General features: G+C 46.0%; 1 pseudogene; it reads left to right on the top strand.

Annotated features, from left to right (window-relative positions):
* LOC129527429 (NADH dehydrogenase [ubiquinone] 1 alpha subcomplex subunit 8-like) overlaps positions 1-19,391 on the top strand; it is a 118,792-nt pseudogene that overhangs the window by 9,481 nt on the left and 89,920 nt on the right.

Raw genomic sequence — 19,391 nt, forward strand, 5'->3', positions numbered from 1 at the left:
TGAGCCACCGTGCCCAGCAAATGCTTTTGTTTTTTAAATGTTGGATCAATTTATGCTGTCCTCAGCGCTGGATTCTGGTATGCATAGTATTTAAATATTTGGGAGGTGCAAATATTTAATTTGCAGTATTTGGGAGGTGCAAATGTTTCAATTTGCATTGATTTGATTGCCAGCGAGATTGAGTGTGTGTGTGTGTTTATTTAAACAATTTTTCTTTTTTTTTTTTGAGACAGAGTCTCACTTTGTCACCCAGGCTGTAGTGCTGTGGCGTGATCTTTGTTCGCTGCAACCTCTGCCTCCTGGGTTCAAGCGATTCTCGTGCCTCAGCCACCTGAGTAGCTGGGATTACGGGTGTGTGCCACCTGCCTGGCTAATTTTTGTATTTTTAGTAGAGATGGGGTTTCGCCATGTTGGCCAGGATGGTCTTGAACTCCTGGCCTCAAGTGATCCGCCCACCTTGGCCTCCCAAGGTGCTGGGATTACAGGCATGAGCCACAGCATCCAGCCTAAACAATTTTTATTTTCTAAGAGAACTTTTGCAAAGCATTTTTTCCATGGCCCAGTGGTAGTACATTTTAAGCGGGGAATGTTTGGATTTCACAAATTCCCAAGGTGCCTAACTGCCTCCGTAGAGGAATTTCTCACTGCTGAAGTTGCTGGTTTTAGGCATTAGTAGATAATTGTTAGGTATGGGTAACAGGGTCCAGAACAGGGATCCGTGCTACTAGAGTAGTGGCTTGCAGCCCGTCTGCTGCTGCTGCATTTTGGAGGAATATAAAACTCCCATTGGAAATGGTTGCTTTCTACCAAAGTGATTCTTGAGTAGAAGTTATGTGGGTGCAGGTTATGCTTAGTATAGCCGGAAGGGAAACCTAAGAAGCTGGTGACATTGGTGGACCTCTAGGAGAGCAACTGAGTGGCTTATTGGGCAGGGTGGAAAGCAGATTTTTCACTGTATACTTCCTTAAGCCATCTCTGAGATCCTTCCTTCCTGATCCATGTTAAACAAGATTCATGTGAGAGTGTAGCTAGATTTCTGGAGTATGACAGGTAAGCACTTAAATAATAAAATTATTATTTCATGGGGAGAAAGAGGTGTTCTGAATTTCACTGCCTCAAGTATGGCTTTTACATAAAATGATGGTATTTTATTCTTGCTTGAACATGCATACTAGCAGGGTTGAATGATAAGATAAGGAGGATTTTGCAAAAAACTGAAACTTATTCTTTTTATACACAGAAGTTAAGTTTTCTCTAGCCATTTTTGATGGCCACAGAATGAATTATATGCTAGCCTGCTTCTTAACAGAGAATACCAAATATAATATAACTTTGTTCTTGATAGCAAGGATTAATATCTATTTTTGTTCAATGCGTAAATAAAATGAGGACCTTGAGCTTTTGAGGAGTGGAGTACAGTTTGTCTTTATACTGAATGATCCCAGGATCTTCTGCTTGTTAGTTTGTGTATTTGCTTTTTATAATTCTGTCTCTTCCTTTGCCGTTGTCTGTCGCGTTTGACTTCTATCAGCATGTCCATGATTTAATTATGCCTCCTTCTCTTCTAAATTTGCTAAGCTGATACCCTTAGAGGAATTGGATCTAAAGAAAAGAATAAATAGGCCCCAAGTAAGGAGTTCCCCTCTGAGTAAAATAGGCGTGCATTAGGCTACGCTCTTTTCTTCTTACTATATAAAGAAATTAGGTTTTCTACCTCAGAAATCTTTTTTGTTTACTAACTTGTTCTCAAATTGAGGATCCTGAAGTTGTCTTGTAAGTGAGGTAAGAATATGTACTCACATACCTTTCAAAAAGCAAGGCTATGTATTTGAGATCTGTACCTATTTTTTTCTCACTTTTCTGTTTTTCATTGTTTTGCAAAGAGATGCCCCTAACCCAGCTTTCTTTTCCAGGCAGATAAAACGTCACTGTGCAGAGCCTTTTACAGAATATTGGACTTGCATTGATTATACTGGCCAGCAGTTATTTCGTCACTGTCGCAAACAGCAGGCAAAGTTTGACGAGTGTGTGCTGGACAAACTGGGCTGGGTGCGGCCTGACCTGGGAGAACTGTCAAAGGTAAGAAGGCTTCTGCTGGAGGTCTCGCTCTCTGACTCGGGTGGGATAAAGGCAGGAGGTGGTCAGCAAAGGGTCTCTGTAAATACAGATATGATGTAAGAACTTACCAGATTTACCAAACATATTAATTAGGCAGTGATTATACACAATCCAGAAAGGAATTTTTAAAAATAGAAATATTTCTGGCCAGGCGTGGTGGCTCACGCCTGTAATCCCATCACTTTGGGAGGCTGAGGTGGGCAAATCATGAGGTCAGGAGATCGAGACCATCCTGGCTAACATGGTAAAACCCCGTCTCTACTAAAAATACAAAAAATTAGCCGGGCGTGGTGGTGGGCGCCTGTAGTCCCAGCTACTTGGGAGGCTGAGGCAGGAGAATGGTGTGAACCCGGGAGGTGGAGCTTGCAGTGAATGGAGATTGTGCCACTACCTCCACTCCAACCTGGGCAACAGAGCGAGACTCCGTCTCAAAAAAAAAAAAAAAAAATTTCTTTAGGCCTTCTAGCATGTGCAGATTTGTTTTTAGTTAATTAGCTAATTAAAGAACAGAAGGGAGTAGAGAAAGATAAAGTATTAGTGAAACACTGTCAGTTGAAAACATTGTGGAGGTTATTGTGGAATTCACTGGGGAAATAGGATCAGGCTTATGCCACATTTTTCAGGAACATATCTAAGATTTTTTTTTAAAAACTACATTCTTGTAGTTTTAAAAGTGTTTCTCTTTCTCCTATATTTCCTATCTTAGTTGTGACACCACCGTCTGTTGAAACATCAGAGCTAGAAACCTGAATTCTTCATTCCCTACTGATTCCATGCAGTCATCACTTCCTTTAGATTAGCATCTTCTGGAATTTTTTTTTTTAATCCTCTCATTGTTCCTGCTGCTGTTATCTTATTCTTGGACAGGAGTTCTTAACCTGGGGTACATGAATTTCTGGGAGAGGAGGGTGGATCAATGTGGGCTTTAGATGAAATTGAAGAATTGAGGATTAAATTACACCTCCACAAGAAGAGTGATCTGTGTGGAAAACAAATCTTACGTCACTGTGTTTTTAAAAACTGTACGGGGACTCTGCATTGCTGGTGAGATAAAGCATCTTCTCCATAACATGGCATGCAGGCCCTTTATGATCTGACCCATCCCTGCTTCTTCAGCCTCAGCTCCCTCCGTTCCCCGTGGGGCAGCACAGGTAGCAAGGCATGGAGGAAAAAACTCAGGTCTCACTCTCTCTCCTAGGCTGGAATGCAGTGGTGCAATCACAGCTCACTGCAGCCTTGACTTCCTGGGCACAGGTGATTCTCCCACCTCAGCCTCCCAAGTAGCTGGGACTACAGGTGCAGGCCACCATGCCCAACTAATTTTTGTATTTTAGTAGAGACAGGATTTTGCTATATTACCCAGTCTGGTCTTGAGATCCTGAGCTCAAGCAGTCCTCCCACCTTAGCCTCCCAGTGTGATGGGATTACAGGTCACCATACCCGGTCTAGTTCCCTTCTCTTTGTGTATAGCATCTGTGAATGGTTGGATTATAAGCTTGGTGTCATAAGTAATAATGTAGCAATTTTTTTGTCTTTTATATCTGGCTTGATTATTTTCAGATACTTTCTGATGTACTGAACATATTATTTTAAATAGTTGATAATTCTAGGTTGGAAAGTGGTAGAACTTATACATGTAACAAATAAAACTACCTTTTCTCATTTCTGACTTATGAAAGAAGAAATAACAAGTCATGCTAGTAAGAAAGCATATTTATTCTTGAATCTTTGTATTAACATTTTTTAAAACTCTGTGAGATAAAAAAAAAATTCTCTTAACTCTTTTCAAAAGTGTATTTCTCAATCAGGTGCCATGGCTCACACCTGCAATTCTAGCACTTTGGGAGGCTGAGGCAGGAGGATCGCTTGAGCTCACGAGTTCAGGACTAGCCTGGGCAACATTTTTTTTGTTTTTCTTTTTGAAGTGGAGTCTCACTCTGTCACCCAGGCTGGAGTATAGTGCCACGATCTCTGCTCACTGCAACCTCTGCCTTCCGGGTTCAAGCAATTCTGCCTCAGCCTCTTGAGTAGCTGGGATTACAGGCACCCGCCACCATGGCCAGCTAAATTTTGTATTTTTAGTAGAGATGGGGTTTCACCATGTTGCCTGGGCTGGTCTTGAACTCTGACCTTAAGTGATCCACCTGCCTCAGCCTCCCAGAGTGCGGGGATTACAGGCATGAGCCACTGTGCCCAGCCAGTTTCATAAATGTCTTTAATTCCTTAAAGGAGCTGCAAATACCAGGGAACCACTAGTGGATCATTAGGAACCATCTGTACTTATGACAGGGCGGTGGGATAACTTTCAAAAGCAAACAAACAAAACTAGTAGACTTGAAGACTTAGGTTCCAGCTTTAGCTCTGACATTAGTGTGTATCTTATCTTAGGCATGCCAACCTCCCTGGTCTTCATCTGTGCACTAGAGATGATAATGCCTCATAAGGTGGTTATAATAATAATTGTGTGATTGTATACACAAAAGCTCTGTTCCCAATAAAAGGTTTCTGAATTTATACATCTAGGAAGATGAATCTGGTCATTTTACATGAGGTGACTTAAGAGTTCAGACCAGTAGAGGAATAATCAGAAGACTGCTGACAGCTGTGGCCTTATGTCTTCTTACTTCTCTGGGCCTATTTCTTTATCTTGAAAATGACAGCAGTTTCTGCTGGCTTTCCAGTTGAGATTTTTGTGACCATTGGGGGATGCTGTGAGTGTAAATTATCTCTCTCCCTGTTGCAGTTTAGTACTTCACCACTCTCCTGGCTTATTGGCTCAGCTCCCCAGTATGGGTCTTGCCTCTCTCCAGTTTAGCTTTCACACTTCCCAGCCTACAGAGATGGGATTTAGTTACTGCCGTGCTTCAGTGGCACCTGTTAACCGTCAGGTTAAAACGCAAACACCTTTGCATATCATTTAATACCCTTTATCATGTGGCCTGTCCACCACTGTAGTGTGGTATTAAGAAGCACAAGCTTTGGAGCAGGCATATCTGGCTTTGGGTACGATTTCTTCCACTATTAGCTAGGTGGCCTCAGTGAGCCCCTGCAGAATGACCTCATAAGAGTGAAAATGGGATGGAATCATGTGCTCAGCATCATTTCTAGCAATAAGTTCTTGGTGAGATGCTTCATCTCCCTCCATTCTTCATGCAGCCTTTGATTCAGCCATTCTGAAGACATGCCTGCCTATCTTCATATGTACTCTTTATTTGGAATGTCTTTTCCTCCCTTGCCTTTCTGACTGGCTCCTGCTCAGACTTTAAGCTAAGTCTTACCTCCTTAAAAATATTCCAGACCCCCAGCCTTCAGGATGGGTTAGATGTGCACAGTCCTTGCTCCTATAGAGGCAGTTCCTGTCTCCATCATTGCCATTAGGCATCAGGGTAATTTGGAAATCTTGGTTGTTACTCCTGGCTTTCTCCCTCACTAGACTGTGATCCCCTTGAGGACAGTATCTTGTTCCCTTCTGTATCCCTAGTTTCTACCACAGGGAATGACATAAAGTAGGCTTTCCTGAGTGTTTGTTCAACGATTAAATAAGTCTGAATGTGATTTGCTGGGAATTTAAGTCGGGGAGCAGTTGTAGCAGCGGGAGCAATGAGGAGACACCAGGAGGCGCGTTGATGGTTACAGATTCCTCCACCCTAGCTTTCAACTTTGCTTTTGCCCTCTTCACCCTTCCCAGGTCACCAAAGTGAAAACAGATCGACCTTTACCGGAGAATCCCTATCACTCAAGACCAAGACCGGATCCCAGCCCTGAGATCGAGGGAGATCTGCAGCCTGCCACACATGGCAGCCGCTTTTATTTCTGGACCAAGTAAAGATGGGTCCGTGGCCCACACTCAGTCATGTGCCCAGACAATGACTGATGAAAATGCCCATGCAGTTTGCATCGACTGATAGTGTGTTCTTTCCGGGATCACAAACATTAACAAAAAAGTTAATTTATGTGACTTGGCAGTTATTCTATACCATTTCCTGTCCATTAAAATTTTTAAAGGAAACGGTTGTATTTTATTATGTTTTATGTGACCTTTTGGCCTTTAAAGATGACTTCCCCTTGCTTTTTCTTCTTGTGGTCCTGCCTGTTCCTCTTGCTTTGCTTTAGGCACTCGATCACGTGGCTGGGGATCCCTGTTAGAACAGGCAGAAGTGGCCATGTGAAGGAAAGGCTTTGTTACTTTAGGCAGCTCCTTGGGGTGTGTCTGTGTTCACACATTTTGAAGTCTCAGCTCTCTTTCCTTCCATCCAACGTCTTAGGCAAATAGATTTCTCTAAAGGTCGTACAACGGGAGCCTCCAGGATAGAAGTGCAGAAACTTCTTTGAGGCGTGACTCAGGGAATGGGAGGGGCCCCTAGCAGGGTCTCATGCAGTCTTGCTCAAAAACTTCCACCACTTCCCCTTGATATCCCATCCTCAAGCATTATAACCCAGATGTTTTTCCTGATAGACAAGGGAGGTGGAGGCTGAGCTTCCAGCTCCAAAGCCAGGAAGTCTGGAGGTCTGAGTGTCAATTCCAACCTTGGGTGTGTTCCTTAACCTCTTGTGAGAGGTTGAGTTTGAGGACAAACTAAAGGGCACATGCTTATCTACCTCCTGGGCAGGTTAAAGCCACAAGTGTTTATAGAGCTCTTTGGTTCAAAGCACTATTACGTCTTTTTTCCCCTTTCATTCAATTCCTTTTTCACTACTAGGCTGTTTCCTCCACATCTGACTGGGTCATTTTATGCCTTCTGGTTATGGCTTTAAATTGCCTGTGACCCCGCATAAGTCTTCTCAGCTCCCTGGGCCTTGGTTACCTCTTTGCAGCACTCTAAAAAGCAAAGCAGTTGGACAAGAGTCTTTGTGAAGGCCCTTCCAGCTCATTGTAGATTTTCTAAGTGGGGAGATTGCTGTGAGGCACCAGGCAGATGAGGTGCAGGGTCTGTTGCCTGACGTGCTAGGACAGTTCAAAGAAAAAGCACTGTGTGATCTGCCATGCCCGCTTCTGCACCTGGTGCTGACCCCACAGCCGGAAGCATTTTGGATGCTTCCAGCAGAACCCCCACCTGTTCTGCAAAAGTTACTTGCCAACCAACTTTTGCCTCAGATTCTCTAATGAAAAATAATACTTTTTTTTTTGCATTTTTTTCAATAGCTGAGGCAAAACCCACTAACCTTTTGGTGGCCAAGTAATTGGAATTCACCTCTGGGGGGTAAGGTATGAGCATGGCTGCAGATTGGTGTTTATATGATACTTCAACCCACATGTTGCTTCCTAGGTTCCTTCTGCAAAGGAAGCTGCGCCTTGCATAAATAATATTGTGCACTGTGCTAAGTGCTTTACATGTTTCACCTCCTTCAATGCCCAGAGTCCTTTGAACGAGGTACTACAGGTCATATTCATTTCACAGATGAAGGAAGTTAAAGTTTAGCGAGAGGTTAAGAAGCCCCAGTCTCATATATAAGAAGTGGTAGATACAGGATACAAGTGAAGATTGTCTGGTTCCAATGGCCACACTCCTATTCTTCAAAGCCATGAGTGGTTCTCAGCTTTGAGTGCACATTGGAATCACCTGAGAGGCCTTTAAATCCTGAAGTTTGGATCCTACCCGCAAAGATTCTGTTGTAATTGGTGTGTAGTGTGGCCTGGGCTTGGAATTTTTGAAAGCACTCCCGGCCCATTCCGATGTGAAGCCAAGGTGTAGAACCACATCCTGATTTTAGACATGAGGAAGCAAAAGTACAGGAGGCTACCTGCTAGTAAGTAGTAAGTGGCTAAGCTGAGATTTAAACCCAGATACATCTGATTCCAAAGCCCCTACTCTCAAAATAAATGGGTGTATATGGAGATCCTAATAAAATGATTTTGATTCAGTAGGTCTGCGGTAGGTCCTGAGATTTCTAATAAGCTGTTTCTTGGTGCTAAGGGCACTGGTCCATAGATCACACGGGTAATGAGGGAATAAACCATACCGTCTTTCTGAGAAGGATCTATGACTAATTTACCTGCTGCAACTTCTAGCACTGTTCACTCCCCAAATGTTAATTCACCTCTTTAGAACCAGAGCAACGCATCTTGAACTGTTAATGGTTTCAAATTCAATTCTAGGATGTAACTTTTGCCCAAGTTGGACAGCAGTTCTTGCCTCCCCCCTCCCCACCTTGCTTTGAATTCCTTGAACAAAGAAACTAACTTTTGGCTTTCCTGTACTCTCGATGGGATTACACGACATCATAGCCTTCTAGGACAGAAGAGTCTAAGTAATTAAATATAATAATTTCTTGAGTCTCTCACAACAAGTGCCTGTCTCAATTTCAGTAGGTAAAAGGTCACAGAACAATTGGAAAGCAGTTAGTGGGAAGGATTCCTGAACAGGACTTCAAATAATAGAAAATCTTCCTGGTGGTTTGGCTTGAGAATAATGAGATGAATTCCTTATATCCCCAAAGGAAATTTATCTGACTCCTTTCCTCTGCCAAGCCTGTTCCTGTCTTCCCTATCTGAGTTAATGGTGTCTCCATCCTCCCAGTGTCAAATAACCTGAGATGCATCTTTGACTCTTCCGTTTACTCCAAGTTCCAATCCAACATCAAGTCCTGTTGAGTTTCTTCTGTAATCGCTCTCATTTGCTACTTCCTGTTTTATCTCACTGTCACTTTCCTAGGCTGTTTTTGTTCCCCTTGCCTGGATTATTAAATGACTTCCTAAGTGGTCTCCCATTGCCATCTCCCTCTCCAGTCCATCCTCAAGTTTGCTCCACGTGCCTCTGCTACTCAGAAGCCTTCAGGGGCTCACAAATGGCTGCTAACTAAAGCCCAAATCCTTACTGGCATTCTGACACTCCATAACCTGGCCCTAGCCTAGCCCATTTCCCCATCATTATCTTACTTCTTCTTATGTAGCCTATACTCTACAACATGCTATTCATCAAGAATTTTTAGATCTTCACGAACGCTATCCCCTTGCCGGGAAACAGTCCTTCCCCATATCTGCCTCTTGAAAGTCTACCCATCTCTAAAGGCAAACACGAATGGTGTCTTTCCCAGGAAGTAGCCCCTTCCTACAGCCAAAAATGGTCTTTCCTGCCCCTTTGTTCCCATGACACAATGTAGTATGATGGTTGGGCATGAGGGCTCTAGAGTTGGGCTGTCTGGATTTGAATCCAGGCTCTGGTCATTTAATGGCTGTGTGACCCTAGAGAAGATACTTAACCTTTCTGTACCTTATAGTCCTCATCTGTAAAATAGAAGGGGAAGGAGATGACAGTAATAGTACCTGCCTTCTGGGATGGCTATGAGTATATAGTGAGTTACACACACAAAATGCATAGTAGAGGGTTGATAAATGGTAGCATTGTTATAAGACTGTATTTGAGTAACACCTGTCGTGACCCTGGCTGTGTCTTACCTCTCCTGTTCTCAGCGCTGCAAGAGTTGGACTTCTATCTTATTTCTATTTCTATATCCTAGTGCCCAGTATATGACAAACATCCAGGAAATGATTAACTGTACACGATGTTTACCTTTCCAGAGGACTTCCAAATCCTTTACGTGCTGTAAAACCACAAACAATAAATTACTTGTAGGTAGAAATGCGAGTAACTCTTTGAGGTTAAATTGCCATCTTTGTAGATATCAAATCCTAGCTGAAATGCTTTGGATATAATAAAGGAATTTTTTTATGCCCTGAAATGGATCATGACATACTTGTGCTTTAAAAAGCTGCTTCTCCTATTTAGGAAGTCTCAGTTTGAGGTCGTGATGCCTTTATGTGTCCTGATTATTTGTGATGTGTGTCACAAGTAATTTAAGTAAGATATTGAAATTTGCAAATTTATTTACTTCTAAAAAATAAGACAGATTCCAGAGACTAGGGAGTAGCTAAGTAAGATGTCCCAGGCTTCATGTATGAAAACTGGTAGATCTGGGAAACAAAATGAAGATTGTCTGTGTGCTTGTCCTTCAAAAGTATTAGAATCTCAGCATTGGATACACATTGGAATCACCCAAGGGGATCCTGAAATACTGATGTCTAGATCTCACCCCCAGAGATTTGGATTTAATTGGTCTGGGGTCAGGCGCGGTGGCTCACGCCTGTAATCCCAGCACTTTGGGAGGCTGAGGCAGGCAGATCACCTGAGGTCAGAAGTTCGAGACCAGCCTGGGCAACATGACGAAACCCCGTCTCTACTAAAAATACAAAAATTAGCTGGGCATAGTGGTACGCGCCTGTAATCCCAGCTACTGGGGAGGTTGAGGCATGACAATCATTTAAACTTGGGAGGTGGAGGTTGCATTGAGCTGAGATCATGCCACCGCACTCCAGCCTGGGTGACAGAGCGAGAATCTGTCTCCAAAGGAAAAAATAAAAATTGGTGTGGTGTGTGGCTTCGACATACAGGCACTGTAATAAGTACTATCGCTCTTGCTCATTCATACTCATAAATACTTTGTTCAGTTGGAGAAAAGGGTGTGTAGTTGCAGCTAGAACTCTGGAAACACATTAAGTAGTTAATTCATTCAATCAACATTGATTTTGCAGCCTGCCTTTCTAGACATGGGTAGTGAACAAGACAGGGGCCCTGCCCTCGTGGAACTTCCATTCCATTGGTGGAGGCAATAAACAGGCAATTCAAAAACAAGATGATTTCAGGTTGTGATAAATCCTGAGAAGGAACCAAACAGGGTTAATATAATAGTGACTAGCTAGGGGGTGAGGGAACGTTTAAGAAGACAGGCCACAGAAGGACTCTCAGAGCAAGCGCGGTTTGAGCTTCCTCCTGGAGTGTGAAAAGGAGCCAGCCAGTGAAAGAGTGGATGGAAGAGTGTCCCAGTCTGCAGGAACAAACCTTTTGGCAGGAGCAAAACCCCAAGGCAGGGCAGGGCTCACTTTGCTTCAGGAACAGAGAGGAAACTCGTCTGCCTGGAACGTGGTTTTGTGTGGAAGAGCCTAATGCAGGTCACAGCCTATCTATAATACTTCCACCTTTATTCTCATGGGGACGTTTCCTGCCATAGGTGTCTCTGCAGTCTGCTGGGTAAAGTCCAGCCTCCCCAGTGTGACAGTCAGTCTCCTTACAGTGTGACTCAGAGCGTTCCAGCTTCATCTCCCACTACTGTCCCCCCACACTCCATCCGTGTTGAGCCCCACTCTGTGCCTTTCCTCTTGCTGTGTCCTCTGCTCAGATGGTCTCCCCTACCTCTTCTTGGTGATCTCTTTCTTGGAGATTCAGCTCACATTTTGTCTCCTTTGTGAAGCGGCTGTCAACATCCCCACCCCCAGCAAGAGAATCACCTCTTCCTCCGTGTTCAGAAGCACCCTGCGCATGACCTGCCTTGTATAACACTCCTTGGGAGCAAGAACTGCATCTCCTTTGCAGTTGTATCTTCTCCTTCGTGTAACAGCAGCCGACACATAGTGCCTGATAACTGCTTGTTGAATGAATGCAGCACAGCCATCACCTCTGCAAAAGAGAGTAGCCTAGTTAATCGTTCAATGTGTATCACTCTATACAGAATAAACACCAGGGCATTTTCTATGCAAAACGAGGCCCGGGATTTTACCTTAATGATTAACGCCATTGGAAAAGATGGGAAACTTGCAAGCTTTTTGCTTTTGTTTTCTCAAAAAGGAAAAAAAAGAAGCCCAGAAATCCATGTCACAGTCTCAGTAAAAATGCTGTCTGTGAACTGAAGGGAGATGGTTGCATAAAAGGTCAAATTAGGCTGCGGTAATAAGAAATATAAATTACATGCAAGAAATATAAATTGCATGCCAGTATTCCTTTAATTTGAGGGTTGAATGCAAATTAAGCAGGCATGCCCTTTCTGGAAGCCTTGTTTTAATCAATTCTGCTGCTCTGATGGAAGAGTTGATGCTAGAAAGAAAATGATAATACTGTTCCTTTCCCTTGCTCTCCAAAACTAAGGTATTATGTCATATGACAGTGGTTTGACTTAAAGGCTTTATTTATTTATTTGATTGTTGAACACACAGCACCCTTGGGCTGCTGTGGTTGTTTCCAAGGATCCTAGTGGTGAATTCATACCAAAGAACTTTCCAGAAAGTCCTTTAGCATCTTTTCTTCCATATCACTGTGATGGGCAGCCGGGCAAAGAGGAAAAGCAAGCTGGGCTGCTATGCTGGGCTCCGTCTCTGACCTTGTTATGTGGCCTTGGCAAGCCACTTTCCCCTTTCAGCCAGTTTCTTTAGCTGTAAAATAAAGAGTTGGACCAAGTAGGTATCCAAGCTCTTTTCCATGTCAAGAAATATATGAAACATAGTTTCTCTATTAGCCAGCTTGCTGGGGGAGACAGTGGAGTTTTCATATTTTCTTGAAATAGACCTAATCACCTGGGCAATTCATTCCGGGAATTTCATTAAAATGAGAAGAGCATTTTGGGCTTCTGTTTTAAATAGATCACCCACACTGACATTTGAAGGACAAGATATGGAAGAGATTCTAAGATTTTGTCAACCACTTCCCTCATTAGAAATCATGTGGCTAGGCACGATGGCTCACGCCTGTAATCCCAGCACTTTGGGAGGCCAGGGCAGGTGGATCACTTGAGTTCAGGAGTTTGAGACTAGCCTGGCCAACATGGTGAAACCCCATCTCTACTAAAAATACAAAATTAGCCGGGTGTGATCGTGCACACCTGTAATCCCAGCTACCCCAGAGGCTGAGACAGGAGAATCACTTGAACCCAAGAGGCAGAGTCTGCAGTGAGCGAAGATCACTCCACTGCTCTCCAGCCTGGGCGAGACAGAGTGAGACTCTGTCTCAAAAAAAAACAAAAAAAAAAGGAAAGGAAAAGAAATTGTTTCATGTAACTTTGTTGGCGTTTGAGGCTGAGTTTGTTTAGAGGATTATTATGAGGGCTTTGATCTTAAAAGTTAGAAGAGAAACCTTTTGGAGATCATCCACTACTTGAACTGCCTTTTGATTGGGCCAAATTCGATCTGAATTTCTCTGCCCTCCGGCATTCAGGCTGGCTGAAACTGTGGCTAGTGCTATTGTGTGGAGGAATGGATCGGGAAGATTAAACTACAAGAGTGGGGAGCAGTGCTTGGGACCTTGGAGGAGACCTGAGCATCAGAAGCCTAAAGGGCAGGAGTGGGATCAAAAACTTGACAGAACTGAAGCAGAAAGTTGGGAGATAAACACCCAAATACAAATAGCTGCAAAGGCAGCCGGGCGCGGTGGCTCACGCCTGTAATCCCAGCACTTTGGGAGGCTGAGACGGGCGGATCACGAGGTCAGGAGTTTGAGACCAGCCTGGGCAACATGGTGAAACCCTGTCTCTACTAAAAATACAAAAATTAGCCATGCTTGCTGGTGGGCGCCTGTAATCCCAGCTACTCAGGAGGCTAAGGCAGGAGAATCACTTGAACCCGGGAGGCAAAAGTTGCAATGAGCCAAGATTGCACCACTGCGCTCCAGCCTGGGTGACAGAGCGAGACTCCGTCTCAGAAAAAAAAAAAAATCTACGAACGCTATGAACTGACAGTTTGCAGAACAGAGCATCAGAATGGCCAATAAACATGTGAAAGATGTTTAACCTCAACAGCAATTAGAATAATGCAAAGTAAAACCATAATAAGATGCCATTTAATTAGTTCAGCAAATGTGTAAAAAGTTGATAATATTGAGTATTGACCCAGAAGTGGGGAAATGCATACTCTCCTATGCTACAGGGAGGAGTATAAATTGTTGTATTGATACATTATGTTTGGAAGGTAATTTGGTACATCTATCAAAATATAATGTGTGTACCATTCCTGACCTGTAAACATTCATACCACAGAAGCACTGATTCAAGTACGTTAAGCTGTGTACAAGGATGTTCATTTGGCATTGCTTGTAAAAAAGTGAAGAGAGAGAGAGAAAGAGAGAGAAAAAGCTTCTGTTCATTAGTAGTGAACAGTAAATAAGTTGCAATAGAGCCACACAATGTGATCCCGAACAGCCGTGAAAAGGACGAAAGTGACTCTATTGACATGGGAAATTTCTATGAGGTACAGCTGTCTTGTATGTCAAATTACATGGTGATTATTTGTTTACTGTTCTATTTACCTCCCTTTCTTGACTTGAGCTTCTCAAGGCAGGGACTATGTGTATTTTATCTCTGGCAGAAGCAGAATTAAAACCCAGGGCTAGGCCAGGCATGGTGGCTCACACCTGTAATCCCAGCACTTTGGAAGGCCAAGGTGGGAGGGTCACTTGACCCCAGGAGCTCAAGACCAGCCTGGGCAACATGGTGAAACCCCACCTCTCCAGAAATGAAAAAATTAGCTGGGCATGGTAGCACGTGCCTGTGGTCCCAGCTACTCGGGAGGCTGAGGTGAGAGGATCCCTTGAGCCCAGGACTTCAAGGCTGCAGTGAGCTGTGGTCACGCCACTACACTGCAACCTGGGCAGCACAGCGAGATCCTGTTTCTAAATAAATAAATAAATAGCCCATGGCTGTTTGGCTACAAAACCCGGGCTCTTTGCTTCCCTCTTAGTTATCAGTTTCGAGTTGGTGAATTGGATGATTGGTAACGGAAGCATGAGGAGAGACAGGAGAGAATGTGGAGAGTGAAGTGTCTCGCCCAGGCCATGCAGCTCTAAGCATATCACAGTCCAAAAAGCCACTCTGTCTGGTGACTCATGAGACAGTTGAGTCTTCTGTCAGACTTGAGAAACACACTTAACTTCTCTGAAGTTTATTTTTCTCCTTTGAGAAATGAGAATAACAACAGTGCTGCCCTTCTGGGGTGGTTTTGTAGATTCCATGACAAGATGACTATACATTGCCTTGCACCACTAGGTGTGCGGCCAGTGGGACCCCTCAGACTGACAAGTGCCCCCAGCAGGCGGTTTTGAGGCAAGGTGGACAGGCAGAGAGCTTTTCCAGGCAAGAGGGAGGGGCTGGCAGAACACAAAGCCCCAGCCACAGGCTGTCTGAATGGAGGCCCCCAGCACGGTGTTCCCTGTGAGTCAGCCTTGGGCTAATTGGTGGACAAGGGCGTTAATGAAAAGGCCGTGTTTCTTGACAAAAACATCCACCCAGCTTCCAAGCCTGGACACAGCTTGAACCAGTTGTGCAGCTCTCCGCATTTGGGGAGGATTCCAGCCTGCTGGTGACGTGAGCAGGCAGTCGCCCTCTCGTGCCGGGTGAGGGCTCTGACCCGTTGCCAAGTCCAGTGTCAGGAATGGTCCGGTGTCAGAGGACTGAACTAACTCATGGAGCGTCGGAATTGTGAGACCCCCAGAGAACCATAAATTCCCTTTACTTCACAGATGGGGAAACTGAGGCCCAAAGATGGGAAGGGTTCAGATAGTAGTGAAATTAGGATTGAGCCTAGACTTCTGACTCCCTCACTGTGGACTACCTGTGTGGCTGCAACTCAATATTAAAAGTTGTGCAGAGTTGGATGCCTGCACAACTTTTAGAGAGGATGGACTCAGAGGCAGGGGAGCAGTGTGAGCAAAGATATGAAATGGGCCTGTAGAAGGCCATGGTGGAAATGATAATTACTGGCGCTTATTAGGTACTTGCTGTTTGCCGAGCACTGCACCAAGGGTTCTACGTTTATTGGCCCACATATTTCTCACGACGACTTCATGAAATAGGCGTTCCTGTTATTCCCGTTTTATGGATGAAGAAGCTGATGCTCGGAAAGGTTATCTCATTATCGCGGGTCACACAGCTATATATAATAAGTGGTAGAACTGGGATTTAAACCCAGTTTTGTCTGATTCCAAAACCGTAAGTCTTAACCTACCATACGTAGATAATGCATGCGGAAATGCTTGACACTTAGTAGGCATTTGGAAAAGGTGAATTGACTCTGAATCATGAAAACTGTCAAATCACATTTTTCAAGCCTACCACGTGCCAAGCGTTTCCACGTGCGTTATCTACGTGTGGTGTGTTGGCCACCAGCCCTACTACTGTTATTACCTCCTTTGATCGATGTGCCAGCTCTGCTAGGTAAGAATCTGTTCCCCAAGTTTTAGATGGAGAGCTCAGGCCCAGAGAAGTTAGGTGGCCTGCCAGCAGAAACACAGCTGGCTGGTGGCAGAGGCATCAGACTCAAAGAGATAAGCATAAAGGATGGCCTGGCCAGGTCTCAGGAGGTGGGGAGGGATGGGGTAGGACCAGGCGCAGGGCAGCAGCCCCTTCCTGGCTTCCTGACAGCGCTATTGTTTGAAGCCGGTTCTTGGACATCCAGGAAATGGGCGACATCACTCCCAACAAAGGGGAGGAACCTGCTTGAACGTCGCAGCTCCACCTCATGCGCTCGCCCTGGGGCTGGAGATGGGAGCCTGGCCAAGGCTGCCTGACCCTTCAGCTCAGCCAAGCCACCCAACCCCCATCCTCAGATCTGGCCTGTTCCCTCTCCTCTCTGCCAGTCCATTCCAAAACTTCAAGCCCTGACCAGCAGACCTGCCTGCCGTAGAACGCATCCCCTGATGCGTTCTCCACTGATTCCCCTCTTTCTGAGAGCCTCTGCCTCCTAGAATCCTGTTGGGTGAGAGTCACCTTCCACCATGCCTCATGGTTGGATAGGAGACTGCACCTTTAATTCTAGGTCTCAAGCCTGGCCTCAGTTTCCTCATCTGTCTGGAGGCAGAGCTGGTCAAGTGGGACTGGCCTGGGTCCTCTCAAAGGGCTCTTTGCCTCTGTACTTCTGAGTCTAAGCACATTTCCTGCCTGGATAAGGAGGAAGCAGTGCCATGGACAGTACCTGGGGTCCCAGAAAGAGGAGAGAGAGGAGTTCCAGGTAGCAGAGCTGTCACTGAGAGGGGCACCAGGCAATTAGGTAAAGCAGAAATCAAGAATGGTCTTTCTACTGGCATCTGGGATCAGAGGGACCTGGCTTCAATTCCCAGCTCGGCCACTTATTTATTAGCTGTGTGACCTTGAGCAAGTCACTCCAATTCCCTGAGCCTTCATTTCCTCACCCATGAAATGCGGGAAGTAAGGTCTACTTTGCAGAGTGGTTGTGAGGATTAGATGGAACCATGGGCATGAAAGGGGCCTGAGGCTAGTGGCAAACGTGGTGCCTTTTCCCTCGCTAGGGGTGACTTTCCCAAGGACTGGAGAGAGATGGAGAAATAGACACTGCAGCATCATGGTGAAGAAACTCAAGCCCTGATGGAGCTGGGAGAACAACGACACTTCTATTTCCAGTCTCTCCAAGAGCATGCGTGAAGCCAGGCCCATCTGTCTGTGGGAGAGGTCTGTGCCATGGTATTGGGCAAACTCACAGGTCACCGTAGCCCAGGATTGCAATGTCCCAAAAGCTTGTCTTGATCTAGACTAGGAACCACAGCCCAGCCCATGCGAGCAGGATGTACCCTTAGGGTCATCTGGCTTATCCTCTAATCTAGGGGGCTCAGACACAGCAAGTGACCCCTTGCCCCAGTGCCCCTCCCCCAGGTCACACAGCCAGTCAGGATTGGAACACAGGCCTCCTGCCTCCAGCCCAGGGCTCTTTCTATTGAGGAGGGACCTGGGATATAGGAGGCCCCCCCACCTCCCCAGCTCCAGCCTGAGATGAAGGCCAGATTCTTGTCAGCAAGTGGAAGGGAGGCAGGGTCACCTGTGTGTGCTGGCAGAGAAAGAGCCATCCCAAGCACCATCCTTCCCAGTCTTTTCCCTGGAGCTCCCCAGCAACCCCAGCCTTCTCCCACCACCTCCTTCTCTCCACCTCTCTGACCTTGGGCTCTTCTTCTGTCAAATTGACATGAAAAAGCTCACCTCAAGGGCTGTTGCAGACTAACAGATGGGAGAGCGCCCTAAAACTCGGTAAAAGCAATGGATTGTTTCAGACCTTCAGTTTCCATGACAGCATTAGCTGAATATCTAATACATGCCACATTATTGCCCCAGACCCCACAGAGACCCTGTAAGAGAGGCATCTCATGGGTGAGGAAACGGAGGCTCAGAGAGTGGAAGGGATCTATCCAAGGCCACACAAGTTGTTATTTGGGACTGGAACTCAGTCCCTGCTTCCAGTCCAGGGGGCCCCTCTCCCAAACACCACACCGTTCCAGCCTGGCAGCCCTGCCATCCTGGATGGGAAGAGAGAGGACCAGGGTAGGAAGGGTGGGGGCCAGGGGGTTAAGAGATTCCCCCATGCCTCTTCCCCCCAGCCTCAAATCATAGGGAACGAATCTCCAGGAAGCCCAGCGGGTGGCCAGGTCCCAGCACTGATTGCAGGAGATGGCAGGAGGGCCCGGCGGTTGCCATGGCGACTTCCTGAATCGCAGCGCCTGTTCCTGCTGAGGCTTTAGGAAGTCAGACGTACCTGGGCAGCCCCTGCCCCTGACTGGGCCTCTCCGAGGAGGAGGAGCACGCAAGGGAATGCGGCGTGCCTGCTCACAGAGAATGTGCATACACGTGTGAGAGCTGTGGCAGTGGCAGGTGTGTAGCTGCAGCATGCACACAGGTCTAGGACATGGAGACCCACATGTGTGGGCGCAAACCTGCCCGACAGTGCGAGGAGCCTTTAAGGGTGAGAACAAGCCTACTGACATAGGAATGTGAGAAGGGTGTTCTTGGCAGAGGGAAAGGCAGGGTGGTGCTAGAGAGCATGCCGGGAGCTGCTGGCAGGAAGATGAGGTTGGCAGGGCCAGATCATGGGGACGCTGTGCATACTGGGCTAAGGAGCTTGGACCTTCACCTGGAGGCACTGGGGAGCCAGTGAGGGCTTTGAAGCAGGGAAGTAGCGTGGTTGGACCTGAGATCCCTCCAGCAGCCCACGGAGGATGGGTCAGAGGTCAGCCTAGAGGCAGGGAGGTCAGTGTGGTGCCGATCTTCCCTACCCAGCTCTATTCTTTTTCCCCATTAGCATTTACACCTTCTAACATATACCATATACTTGTCTTCAGTTTCTTGTTTATTCTCTGTTTTCCTCACTGGGATGCCAGCTCATGAGAGCTGAGGGGTTTGCCTGCCTCGTTCACTGAAGCGTATCAAGGACCAACAAGAGTGCCCGGTACACCGGGGCTCAGTAGATACCTGCTGAATGAATGGATGAGGCCTGGACTAGAGGAGTGGCCTAAGGGAAGGAGAGAAGTGCTACGGGGGAGTGAGGTGTGGAAGGCGAATTGACTGGTTGGGGTAAAGTGGAGGTGGTGGACACACGGCTGAGCCCCCCAGGGGCTTCTGAGTTGGTGGCTGTGGCCCTATGCAGGTGCCTTTCTGGCTCAGGAATGAGACCATGGGGTGATTCCAGGATCCAAGAGAAAAGCATAAAGGATGGCCTGGCCAGGTCTCAGGAGGTGGGG

Source organism: Gorilla gorilla, chromosome 18, assembly GCF_029281585.2.
Source record: "Gorilla gorilla gorilla isolate KB3781 chromosome 18, NHGRI_mGorGor1-v2.1_pri, whole genome shotgun sequence".
In the NCBI taxonomy this organism is placed as follows: Eukaryota; Metazoa; Chordata; class Mammalia; order Primates; family Hominidae; genus Gorilla; species Gorilla gorilla.